This window comes from Camponotus floridanus, unplaced genomic scaffold, assembly GCF_003227725.1.
Source record: "Camponotus floridanus strain SB8 unplaced genomic scaffold, Cflo_v7.5 scaffold61, whole genome shotgun sequence".
Taxonomy (NCBI): domain Eukaryota; kingdom Metazoa; phylum Arthropoda; class Insecta; order Hymenoptera; family Formicidae; genus Camponotus; species Camponotus floridanus.
In genome coordinates this window covers 402,609-416,634 of record NW_020229781.1, presented here as the reverse complement: position 1 = coordinate 416,634, position 14,026 = coordinate 402,609, and the positions used below count along the sequence as shown (strand labels likewise).

General features: G+C 33.6%; 1 protein-coding gene across 5 annotated transcripts in view; it reads right to left on the bottom strand.

Annotated features, from left to right (window-relative positions):
- The window catches only part of LOC105254457, a 199,835-nt gene that overhangs the window by 149,633 nt on the left and 36,176 nt on the right, over positions 1-14,026 (bottom strand). For 3 of the 5 annotated variants that reach the window (XR_003123487.1, XM_011263136.3, XM_025413168.1), the window contains exon 2: positions 352-444. The exons of 1 other annotated variant lie outside the window; for it this stretch is intronic. The gene's annotated coding sequence lies outside the window, so the exon portion shown is untranslated. The remainder of the gene's footprint in view (positions 1-351; positions 445-14,026) is intronic. One more of the 5 variants, XM_011263137.3, reaches the window with a different exon arrangement.

The following is a 14,026-nucleotide window of genomic DNA, read 5'->3' as shown; positions in this document are numbered from 1 at the left end:
CGATAATAACCGATAACGAGCCATAAGGTAAATTTCTAGGTAACGGATCGATGATATTAGCTTTCATTTCTGTTGGCACTTCGCAATTTTCATGTGTTACCGCGTTTAATGTCAGTCGTCAGTCGCGTATAATTACACGCCTCGTCATTATATAATACGCATACATCGCATTAATAATTAAGAAATTTTAATCAAAAATATGTGTCGCAAGTATTCCTTCGCACAGAAATATAATGCAGGCAAGCTTCAGCTCGGAAGTTAATTTAATTTCAGAGAGTATTTTGTGTGTGTGTGTGTGTGTGTGTGTGTGTGTGTGTTGTAAATATATATACATGTATAAAATATATTTACCCGAGATGAAGAAACACGAGGATGATTAATGTTACCAAGCTATTATAATCGGTTGCGTACCACAAATAGTGCTATTCCCTTTATAGAAAGCATCTGAAACAAAAAGATATAATCGTAAATGAATATATTGTTAATTATGAATGAAACGAGATATGAATATATTTATACGGATAAATAACATTTTTAGTATCAACGTATTGGATTTTTACGATATCTAATATAGTTAAGAAAATACTTGAACGACGCTTTGCGATTCTACCTCTGGGTACGATCGATCGAATACGTGACTCGGTCACGAAACACACGCGAAACATATATTCACTTGAAATTATGAGAGGCAAATTCATTACAAAATTATTTTGTGTAGCTTCTGTGCCGTAATTGAATTGCAAAGAGCACAAAAATTTCCATAATATCCATTAGCCACAATTAACAAAACAAATTATAAATGTAAATCTAAACATGCGCGCAAATATCTTTATAGACTTTTAAGTGACAAAATCGAATGTTGCACGCAATAGTGAATGTAAGATATAATCATGTTATAATCATGTTTTATAATTAAATAATGGAACAGCCTATACACAACAGCTAATTAGCGCTTAAAAGCGAGATGGATTAAAATATGTTTGTAAATATCGTACATGTCAGTATTGTTATGATAACATTATATCTGCATTGATCTCTGAAACAAATTAACGATTGCAAACAAATTAAATCCAACTGCTGATTGTTTTTATTTTTAAAGCTATATAAATAATAACACTATTATCGATAACGCTAAATTGAGAGATCCAACATTAATCTCGAAATATTAATTTTTTCAAAAAAAAACTTCATGTAAAAAAATCTTACAATAAAAATACGAATTGCATATGGCAAAAAATAGATTGTTAAAATAAATATGTACATATTTTACGAAACAGTTTTGTCAAGAAAATGCAACTGAAATAACATTCGATTCTATGTTATGTAAGCGAACCAATTTTCGAATATTATGCAATTTTTTTCTCTAGTAATTTTGTCGTGTTTATCTTTCTATGATTATAATTGACTTAAAAAGGAGGTCAAAGTTTACCAAGTTCAAATATAAAAGAGGCTAGAAAGTAAAAAGCAATAAAGGACTTAGAAAAGAATATTGTATCGAAACAGAAAGTCATGAACTCTATTAACTTATATAAACAACGAAAAGTAATATTACAACGAAAAAGAATATTTTTAAACCAAGTTAGTTTTTAAATGACTATCAAAGAAAGTTTATGAGATTTTCTAATTCTTCATTTAAATTCATATCCGTATTTAATTTACATTTGTGATCCGTGTATACATATATATGTATGTGTGATAAGTTTTTAAGATTTTACTTTACACTTTCTTTCTGTTCTTTCACTTTTAATGTCATTATAATAATTTCAGTCTTATATTTGATTATCGGCTGTTTTAGCATATACTTGAAAAAAAAATTCCTTATTACACTAAAAACACTATGTATGTATTATGTATATTCTCTGTCATTTATGATAATAATAATTTCATTACATGTGTTGTCTTAATAACTAACATAAATTGTATAATAATTCTCTTACAATAAGAATAAATAAATTTTTTTTCTTATATCCATCAAAAATGATCCAAAAATGGATCGAAACATACGATATTATATTTTTGACATTTTTTGATTATTAATAATGTATTACGTCCCATTTATCGCGCTGACTCTTAATTTTTATTATTTTTTCTATGATATATTATTTACATACATATAATGTACATATATTTTTATATACATATTTTATATATATATTTAATATCTAAAAATTATAACAAGTATAAAGTTTTATATTTTTATTTCATTTTTCGAAAATTTAAATCATAAATTTAAATCATTTCTCACACATGAATATAATTTTACGAACTTTACGCGTTTTGATATTAATATTTTTAAATAGTGCATTATTTCTCGATAATATTTTACTTTATAAAATAAAAACGCAAAAATAGAATTAAAATAAAATCTAATACTTTGTTATAAACATAATGTATATAAATATATATATATATATATATATATATATATATATATATTGTAATATAACACAATGTATATAAAAACATTTCAGAAACATTGAGTTTAAAATAAAATATGAAAAGATTGAACCATAGATGTCGATAGAATTTTTGTAATAACTCTAATCTTTTTTAACAGCTTATTAAAATTTTTTTATTCATTCTTAAAATTGTTCTTTTTGCTTCGTCTAAATTTTATTTTATTTATTCTTATTGTAAGAGAATTATTATACAATTTATGTTAGCTATTACGACAACATTATTCTCCTATTCTTAGATAAAAATGAGGGAAAATACACAATAGATACAAATAAATTTTTTTAGATAATCGCTCTATATCTAATTATAAGATGCAGTAAAATCAAAGGTGAATTTTAAAGAGATAAAAGAAAACAAATGATTTGGATTGAAAATAAATATTGTTGAAATTTTCTTCGTACGAACGAAGTATGAATCTCTATATATGCATATCGAGAGAAAGCTACTCATAAATCTGCGCGATGGTTAGGCGAAGCGTGACTCGCGGCATAAGGGAGGGAAAGTAGAGGTTACAGATTGCGAAGTTGAGGGCGGATCTCGGTGGCGACCGACGACGCAGACGACGGCTACGGCGAGCGGGATAAAGAATTCGGAATTCGATTCGACGATCGTGTAAGTTTCTATGCGAACGAGCACGCTGAGACGGCACAGTTTGGATTCACTTCCACATACGTGAAGCAGGGAAGCAGGTTCCAGGAAGCAGCGTTTCGGGGCCCCGCGAATCTTATTGAAAGTTCCTGCCCAGCGTAAAGTCGGTTCCCAGGCTGGCTGGCCTGGATACATGCTAGCGAAATCCCCCATTTTTCTATAACTGAAACAGAACTGAGAACAGCCCCTTCGTTTTCTCCCAAAAACGATAGTGCGACCATAAGATTTAAAATACATTGCTAATAGGTTTGCGAATCTATAAATATTTTTGGTATCTAAATATCGATCACCTTCAGATTCTAATATTGAATTTTTCATTATACCAATTTCAACTAACGATCTAAAGTAAATATGGGATTATATATTCCTGTATTTATTTTATTGAATTTGTTTGTTCATAAATTGTTAGAGTAATTATCCTTAGTTCTCTCATAATATATTTTGTAATAATCAAAGACATAAATGAAAGGTATATTACTTCTAAAATATGTAGATCGTTAACTAGTATTGTAAGTAAAAATTAAGGATCTAATTTAAATCTTTTTTTTTCTATATTAATTTTAGATCTTTATTTAACAATAATTCATAAAAATAATTCAATTTTTAAAAATTAAATTAAATATTTATATATATATGTTATATCGTTATATATTTAATTAAAAAACTGCAGAAAAATAATTAAAATTTTCATACCATTTAATATCTCTAAGTTTTATATCTATTAAAATTTTTACTAGAGGAAAATTTTTTCATCTCGAAGAAAAAATTGATCAAAAGACTTATAATGAGATATGATGCTAGCGCTCGTAAGATATTTATCCAATTCGTTACATTTTCCAGTGCTCACGTCCTAAAAGCCCTCAGGAGCTATCGATTTTGCGATTTAGGCAAAATTCATTCGGTCCCAACGACGCTCCGTATATTTGCGCGATCGGGCATGCGCCATATAAATAAGGTCAGATCGATAAGCCACCCGAGGAGAGAAAACGAGAAAGAATGAAAAGCGCACGAGATGCGCGATCGGACGGCGGAAGTAGATGCCGGCATTTCCTCTCTACAGTTCCTTTACGCGTACCGTTGGTGCGCCGTCCGGGCTGACAAGAAAATCTCCGGTATCGTGGTTTTATTCCAGCCAGACGTTAACGCGCATACGAAATCCGCGTAACGTAAGGGCGTCCTGACGTCGGGGGAGGGGGTTAATCCTCGACGGGAAATAATTTATCCTAGCAAAATCTGGTCGAAAAAGAAAGAGAGAGAGAGAGAGAGAGAAAGATAGGGAGGAGAAGCTGAAGATAGGTACATACCGGCAGGCCATTCCGGCAGGAAGGGCAAGCGGACAAGTTTATATGAATGAGACCGCGAGTATTGGTAATCCTGAAGATTGAGTTTGCAATGAAGTTTCTAAGTCGTTCTTCGATTCGGTGATTTTTTTTTCCATCGACGTGAGCGCCGGAATGGAATTAACGGATCGAGGGGCACGGTCGGAAATAAGCGCGTCGCTGAAAGTTCGATCTTTGACGATCGGAGAATGCGATACGCGATCTTAATCGAGCGCGAACTCGCCGAGAAGTTCTATCGCAGAAGCTCTGTTCTCCCGAATCCCGGTTCTCCAGTATCGGTTCTTTTTTCCGCAACCAATATATCCGAGCTCCGTATACCGAGAGAGAAGCAAAGTTGCTTCTGCGAGTATATAATTTGCCTTTATTGTGTTTAATTTATTTTGTCTGATTGAAACCAAATATTCCAATATTTAAATACGCACACAGGATATCCATCTGCAATGTAGGAATAGGTTTTATCGCGGATCTGATTGCATCGTTATCGAATATTGCACTATTTATTTTACTATTAAACGATATTTAACGTACTATAAATATTTTCTTTCGGTAGTTCTAGATTATTTCTTCTTATTTACAGATAAAGATGCATATCAAAATTCATTTTTACTTTACTGTAGGAAGATGTAATTATTTTCATTCTTATGTTTTCTTTTGTCACATGTATCAAATTTGTTGCATTAAAACTAATATTTTGATTTAGAAGTTAAAATTTATATTGCAAACAACACATGTTTTCACGTGCTATGTTTCGTGTAAGAATTAATGTATTAAAGAAAAAATTGTACGACGCGATATCTCAGATTTTTTAATAGTTTTATCAATCGTGTAAATGAAATATAAAAAACGCAATATTATTTTAAAACAAACTCAAATAATAATATAAAGAATATGATGTTTTTTCATCTCACATAACGCGTCATAAATTTCGAGCATATGAAATCAATTTTCTATCGTTTAATGGACACGTATTATATTTTAAAACTAGTACAGTGATGGTAACAATCACTATATAAAAAGACAGAGAACAATGCAAACTCAATTAACTTTACACAAAACATTCGTAGCAAGTTCTTTTTTTTCATCTATAACGTTCGCGTACCAATTGTACAAATGGGGCGACCAGAGGCTGTGCTTCATTCTCAACTTTCGATTCTATAGTGAAAATTTTTGTTGGCCATAAAACTTACTACATAGCTGACAATATATATGTGCAAATTTTTCCTAAATATAAAATAGAAATACAAGAGACCAACAGTGCGGTACTAGCCAGCGAATCGATTCGATTTGTCTTCGCGACTTTATGAAAAGTTACACTTCCGATAAGATCCAGTTTGGATAGAAAAAAGTTATTCATCTTACGGAACGTTTAATTAAATCAGAAAACGATTTAGCCGCATTCGGCAGTCTTTCCGATAATCAACGATCACGTCGTTATTTACCATAAAAAGTCTCAACGGGATTTATTACAGTTCGTTGATTAAAAGCTTTTTGAAACGATACGATACTCCAGGATTTCCACGTCCTTGTTTGGACACTTCGTCCCAGTTCGATTTCGAAAGCGCACATCGGGAATATATTTTGCGTCATATAAAATTAACCGTTTCCGATACAATGTATTCAATTGAAATCGCATATATACGCGATAGTTGATCATATTTCAGTGAAAAACATTTTAATGGTGAGTTTTCCCGACGGTTTCGAAATTGATTTTTTCTTAGCAACAATTTAATGGAAATTTATAACAGTCACGCTCTTTTGATTTTCCGGTATTTAAAATTTCGTTGAAAATTCACTTTAAACTAATTGAAAAAACAAATGATTTATATATTGTACATATGTGTAGTTATTAATTTTTCTTCTTGGTATTTAATACATACACATATACTAGGGAGAGTTCTTTCATTTTAATTCTTTCAAAAAAAAAAAAAATCTTTTAAACAAAAAAAATTATTTTTAATTAAATTTTTTTTGTAATTAAATAATAATAACAAAAACATGTGAGCGTATTTTCTGAAAGTCTGAAAAGTTATTTGTCTCATCGTAACAGTATCGAACACATTTTTAGGTTGAGCCAAACAAGTAAGAACAAGTTTTATCGCTTTGAAACTTAATTAAAGTCAAAAGTAGTAATCCTCGCCGATATTCGACTAGAGATAAATTAAACGTCACCTAATTCAAGCAGAATTCTTTTCATTGCATTTTAAATTGCGAAACTTCTCGGTAATGGAATTTGATGCAAACACTTTTACAAATTATACTCTATAAATGATTTCTAAATATTCACATATGTATATATTCTCATACGATTTCAATTTTTTAAAATAGAAAATTTTATTATATTATATTAAATCTATTTTTTAAAATAAATTTTAAATAGAAAATAATCAAGATTGACATCGTAATAAAATAGAATGTAAATCCATAGAAAAATTCCATTCAGATTATACGGTATATTTTTGAAAGGCATAGTTAATAAAAATACATCACTCTCTCAAGCATTTTTAGTACAATAGTTTGCAAGCCGATCAATATGCACACAAATATATATGTGACCCGCTTAATTTGAAAGTATTACATACACATATATGCATAACACACATTTTATGTTATTCTTCTTTTTTCTACTTTTCTCGATTCAATGATATATTTTTCAAGGTGTAAATATAAATGTAAATAATAAATATCTGAGAAAGTAGAGTGTGAAAAGTATTGTAAATTGATAGTTTCGTAATCATAATTATAGAATTAGAAAATTAATTAATATACATAGTTTTTTATGCAAAAGCAAAATTCTTCGAACCGCAGCGCAAGATTGATTGAAATTACAATTTATGCCTTACTTTTTTTAAAAATAGTAATGTTATAAATATATTGCTCTCTAATTTTCATAGTATCCATTTTTTTTCAAAAGTAAAGATGAAAAATACTGAAAAAAATACTAAAGTAATATATAATCTCAACTTTTGCTCTTAAGGAATGCCAACTTAAAGAAAAATATCTTCTTATATGGTCGAATAATCTTGTATCTAATTTACTTTGCTCAAAATTCATATTAACTTAAGAAACGTGTGTTATTTCGTATAAGAAGAGAGAGAGAGCATAATGTTTGAATGTTTTTATTTTCCAACTCGCGCAACTTACTTTGATCTACGATGTGAAGTAAGGACTTGACTGGCAAACTACACGCTCATGGACTTATTGAAAGATACCAGGATATACACTCCTAAATATATGCGGAATGTGATAACTTAGAGCAGAAAAGCACCTTTGAACGAAAGATAGAGAATTTTCTTTCCACTTTCAAGTCAACTACACTACACGAAAAATAATTTATAAGCAGTACTATATTATGTAATAAAAATTTATAATTTATTTTCTTATTTTTCTTATCTCTATTCTCTATATTCTTCTTTTTTCTATTTTTCTCGATTCAATGATATATTTTTCAAGGTGTAAATATAAATGTAAATAATAAATATTTTAATTATTAATTTTCTAATATAGTTTTACTTTTTAGTGGACATAGTAAACATTGTATTTTATAATTTTTTTAATGCTTATATTTTATTTATTCTATTTTGAAATTTACATGTTATTTGTGAAAACTGTTTCAGCATAAAATAAATCGATTTCATCTAATAGATGTAATAATTACGAAAAAGAAAATTTTTCTTCATTTATATCAACACATGAATATTTTAATTAAGGAAAAGAATTTTTATCGAGGAAAAAAGAGGACGGACTTAACAATATCACATCTCTTCGTCGACTGTCTAGCGAGAATAAATGTGTTTCTAGCTTCGTTCGTTTATCCACATCTCTAACTCTGACATCCAAGCCGGACGCGAAACATCAATGGATACCTGTCATACACACGATTGCAGATTCAATAAGCCGCTTCGGTGAGGAAGAAGCGACGTATCTATCGACATATGTTGAGAATGACATAACACCGCTGGTCATGAGGAGAAACTGTAACGAGTAATCTCGGCGTGAAATATTAAAAAATATTGAAAAGCGTTAATGGAATACTATTTATAATTTTACGCATGCATTGCTTTTATATCATTAAAGTGCGACATACAGTGGGAAAGGCATTTGAAAGACAAATAATGGACAAATGACTTTTGTGACGAGAATATTGAAATATTCATATATATAATAAATATATAAAAAAGGATGATTTACTCTTTATAATTTTAAATAAAATTTAATGGTCTGTTAACGACGACGTTTTATTGTCGAAGTTTATATTATATTATATTCAACTAATCAATACATTAACTTGCGAATAAAAATATCATCAGTTAAAAGAATGTATTGCTGTTAATGTATATGTTACTGATCTTTCGTATAGTTAAATCGCAATCCACGAATAAAATTCAGGCATTTGGCGCGTAATTAACGCAGTTGCGCCATTTACAGCGAGATCGCTACGAGATAACTACGATTCGGAACGAACGAGAGTATTCGGTGCTGTTTACACCATATTTCGCGGTCATTCATGGTCTCGCACGGTGGGTGTATTTTGGCAAGCTTTCAAAGAATAGCACATAACCAGCGGTATTTTCGCGTTTCTGCTGCATTAGACGGTAACTACTTGACAGATCATTCGTCACGTGGGAGAGGATCGAGAAATTCCCTCTTTCCTCTTTTTCTATCTCTCTCTCTCTATTCTAAAAGTCCTCCACTCGTCGTGTAAACGTCACCGACAATTGGCATCGTCTTCTTGTCAGCGTCCTTGTCGGTGTCCCCTTCTAACTGCGCTATTCGCACGTAAAGGAATGCACAACCAGATTCCAGCGATCCCGTACATTTCTGCTCATTAAGGTAGCGCGACCAATTTAACACCGTCAGTGGCCTCCCACAAGCTGCTCTCGCTATTTTTGACTACAACGAGCCCCGTCGTCGAAACGCGATCTGACAACAGCTGAATCATGATGCGCAAGTTCGTGCATTTCATCATTTTCTATGAGAAATCTCCAGAGAAAATCTTCACTTCCTTCAAGAACAGCCCGCTACAAGAGAATTATTTTAAGGATGAATAGATTACAACGTCCCTCGTCGACACAAGTTTTCCGTGCATACGCCACGTTGCATTTCTTTGAAATCCTTTATGTGTAGTACAAGCGGAAGAGTAGAGCTTAAGGGATCGGTGTCCGCTCTGCAACTTTGTTCACAACGAAACGAGAAGTTACAAGGGCGGGCTCTCAAGCGATTGGCTCGAAGCTTTCTCGTGTCGCGAACACCTGGCCGAAGGGAGCGACTGTCACGAAAAGAGCGCGGAGTTTGAAAGTAATTTACAGATGGAGAAGGTCGGATTAAGGTAAATAAACAAGATTGCTTTAAAGTTTTCATGTTGGAGAAAAAGGTTGGCTTTGTAATGATCGCGATGTAACGCAAAATCAGCTAGATAATAGTATATCGGCTCCTATGAATATAGGTAGGTCGGAAGATCATAAGTCCGGAGCGAAGAATTAAGCCAGGGGAACATTACGGGCGCGGGCCAGGCGGACTCCTAGTGAGAAATTGCGGGCGAGATAATATTGGAAGTATAAAGCTTCCCCAATGGTTTCCCGCATCGCGAGCCGACGCTTTTTGCCAGCGATAGCGATTCTTTATCGCGAGACAAGTATCATGGCGATACTTTATATCGTGCAAAACCGGGCGTTATCCGGGATTTATCGTTATTAAAAACGCCGCAGATGTCGAACACTTCACAATATGCAGGTATTATTATTCAACCAGCTACTTTCGTGAATTAAATCTATTAATATTAATAGTCATTCCTTTAATTTTTCATCGGGGTTTAGTACCCTTTTTTAGAACACATAACTAATTTAAAGAGGGAGATTAGCGAATATTATTCCGAACTAATTGTAAGTTTAAATAACACTTCTTAATTTTCTGACCTAATGATTGCGCGAGCGTTCAAAACTTGTTAAATGTTTTAAGAGAAAACAACTTGGAGGAAATAATTTTCTTCTTCCTATTAATAAACGTGTTTTCCCCCTGCAGAAAGGGTTGAGAAAACGAAGTATTACCTCTTTGAAATACATGAGATGTGTATATTGCCAGACGGCATGGACGTAATCTGATGTGAGAAAGACTCGCTCTGCGTATAAAGCGAGCATAAAGCCGGTAACAGCTGGACACGAGTAGAATCAGAAAATCAATATCATGGTTTTGTGGATTATCGTGCAAATTTTAATAACGTAATAAAAAGATATCTAGTGCTTGCGTTATTATTATCATCTTGATCAAATTGAATTCCTCAATTACACGAATAACTTTATATATATTTTAATATTAAAATAAAATAAAAAATTTTAAATTTTTTAGATATATTATTACATTAATTTATTATCGCACATAATTATAAAAATTATGTCGTCACGGATGATACATATAACATGTAGATTGTATCTGAAAAATTCCGACTCTGTGATTTTTAGCAATTCGAGTACATATAGTTGTATATATATATATATATATATATATATATACAACTGTATATATTGTATATATATATATATATATATATATATATAATAATCAATACATTTGAATGATAGATAGTCCATTAGGAGTTTAGGAGTTTAGGATCTCTAGAATGATATACTTTCAGGTCTTCCCATAATTGCTGCTAAAAAGTCTCCTTTACTGTTTGATGTATCTTCTCTGATCGCTCCCTAAGCTCCCGTGTAAAACGTCCATCCTTCGATTCCACGCCATATAAAGAATGATTGCACCGAGGCTTTTCTCTTCTTTCTGCTTTCAACGATCAAGTCGGCTACTAAATGGCAACAACCTCTCGAGCATGAAACTGCTCAAGTTTTCACGCTATTGTCTCCTGTTAAGGATTAACGTCAATGTACGAACGTTCTTTGCCAAATAACGACTGTATTTTAATCCTAAAATACAAATCTATTGGATTTATATATTTATTTAAAAATTCTTCGAACGAAAGCGCATGATAAATAGAAAATTATAATAAAATAAAAGATTACCGTTAATAAACATCAAATGAATAAAATACTATTGTATTTATTAAATCTCTTCAATACTAAACATGTATTAAAGCTGCGATAAATTCATTATAAAATTACTGTCGTGGAAATGTTTAATTAAAGGTAAATTGCATATTTGACGTTCTCCTGTTTAATATAATACAATACCCTCTAGCATTCGCTCCAAAATACCATCGATATCCGCGCAAACCGGAGAGAAGTCTGGCGTTGATGATTCGCTACGGAATAAATTATTGTTGAGATTTGTATATACGGACCACATATAATCACGCTACGTATCCGCTTCGTATCCAGAGGGCTGCGCTGGTGGTTTTCGCATAAACGCGGCGAATGGTGGTAAGCTGTATCAAGCGTCGATCGGCTGCACTGCGGCTTTAATAGAATAACTAAACTCGACTTATACGAGACAAACAGGAGGCCGATCATCAATTATTTGAGCACGCCGCAAGGTAGTATGGGTATCACAAAGGTATACGCGCGCATGCACGCGCCCTCCAGCGTACAGAGAATGGCTTAAATGTAACATCCGCTCGACATTCTTCGTCGTGAAATTTTAAGTCCGCGGAATTGAGACTGCGGCTCTTCCGGTGAGCAACTACGACATTGTTGGACGAAGGTAATCACGCTTGTCGTCTAGTGATATAACACACACAAAGAAGCTTCGCCAGACTGTGGAACGGTGGGGAGATCTAGACCGACATGCTCATTTTAAGGGTCGTAAGTGACGTAATCAGAAAGCAAATTGCGGGCCCAGCGGCGTCGCTTGCTATAGAGAGAAAGTCGCCAAGAGAATACACTTTTCGCAAGAGAAGTTAATTATAACCTGAATATATAAATTTTTGAATCGCGATGAACAATGCTTGATGTTTGTAATTTTTTTTCCAACAAAAAATGTCTGTGTAATTTGCAATATATTTTATGTTTGGCGTCTTAGACGCTAGAGATTTGGAAACAATGTTATCTTCGGTCGCAAAAAGCCATCGTCGTTGTTATTTTGTGTCTCGCGATCGAATCTAGTTTAGTTTCCATTCAAGACTACCGCGATGTCGTGACCGCACTCGGCGCTTCTATACGCGAACTGCATTTACTTGCCCCGACATGGACATGCCAGAGAGAAAAAGAGAGAGCTAGAGCTTTCGAAGGAGCGACGATGAAATCTGTCGGGGAAAATGCACACGTCAAAGGAATAGTTTGCGCGCGCGAGATCGATGTACTAGCCAATCGAAACAAATTTCATTCGCTCCACGGCTTGAAACGCTCTCGGAATTGTGGGCTAGCGCCCAAAGCATGTTATGTACGAACGTTCTAGATTACACCGTTAGGCAACGATCGCTAAGGCCGGTATTATCGTTACAATAATAGTGTTGTAACGGTGCGGTGTAAAAGCCGATGGTGCTCTAACGAGAGAGAGAGAGAGAGAGAGAGAGAGAGAGAGAGAGAGAGAGAGAGAGAGAGAGAGAGAGAGAGAGAAGAGGACAAGAGGGAGAGTACAAGTTAATAGATTCTACACAGATACGTCCTCACAAAATCGTCTTTCAATTCCATCGTTCGGCTCAAAAGAAATGCAACTAAAAATACATCGACAATAAAAGATTTCAAATGATAAAATGAATATGCATTTTTTCTTTCCCTACATGTTACCTTTAAAATATGCCGCATCAATAGAGCTCGAGCTTTAAAAGACCATACTCGTAAATATGCAACATGCATGCGACAAAAACTTTCAAAAGAAACAACGTTGATTCTGCAACACTGTCATTTTCTGCCACCGGAGAAGCTCTCGCAGTGGACCCGAAATTAATTGCGGTATTTCTAATTAGCAATTAATGAATTAGTAAATGCCATGATATTATAGAAATCAATTATTAATCGATTCCAATCAACGGTCGCAAAATACTGAAAAAGGATCAACGACTAGCTTGTATTATTAGTCAATTCAATATGCGGTCGAGTTCAATTTGGTTGCGGCAAATAACGATCGAGGCGTCGATTAGCAATTACAATTTCGTATCCGGGACCATGGCAGTACCATACGTGCTATGCAGCGGTCGCTGTTGAAACTTTCAAAACACTATATGCGTCCACCTCCATTGCCCCCGTTAGCCTTTCATCCCCTCTTGGAACTGCTCTCGAATCGCTTCCTATTCGCAGCATGCGCGCGTAATGACTGCGAACGATCGATTCTGTATGCCATATAACGACAGATGAACAGCGTGAAATCCAGCGAGGAAGCTGGGTATCTTACAAGCTAGGGTATCGTTGCCTCGAGGTGCATTCCGCTTCGATAACGCGAATAGTTACGATACCATCCCGTCGACACTTGAATATCTCGTCGTTATTCGCCGCTCGTTACGGTAAAACCGGCATCGAGAGTGTCTCATATGTTATACGTTCGTGATAAGGACCTCGAGTACCAAGGAATAGGTTCAACGACTTCCACAAGTGACTATCCCGGTTGATCGCGAGCTAGGTAAAAATAACTCCGTTAATAACGGAAAGAGCGATCGCGGTTGGAAGAACACAGCACGCAACAGCAGAACCTATTCGCCG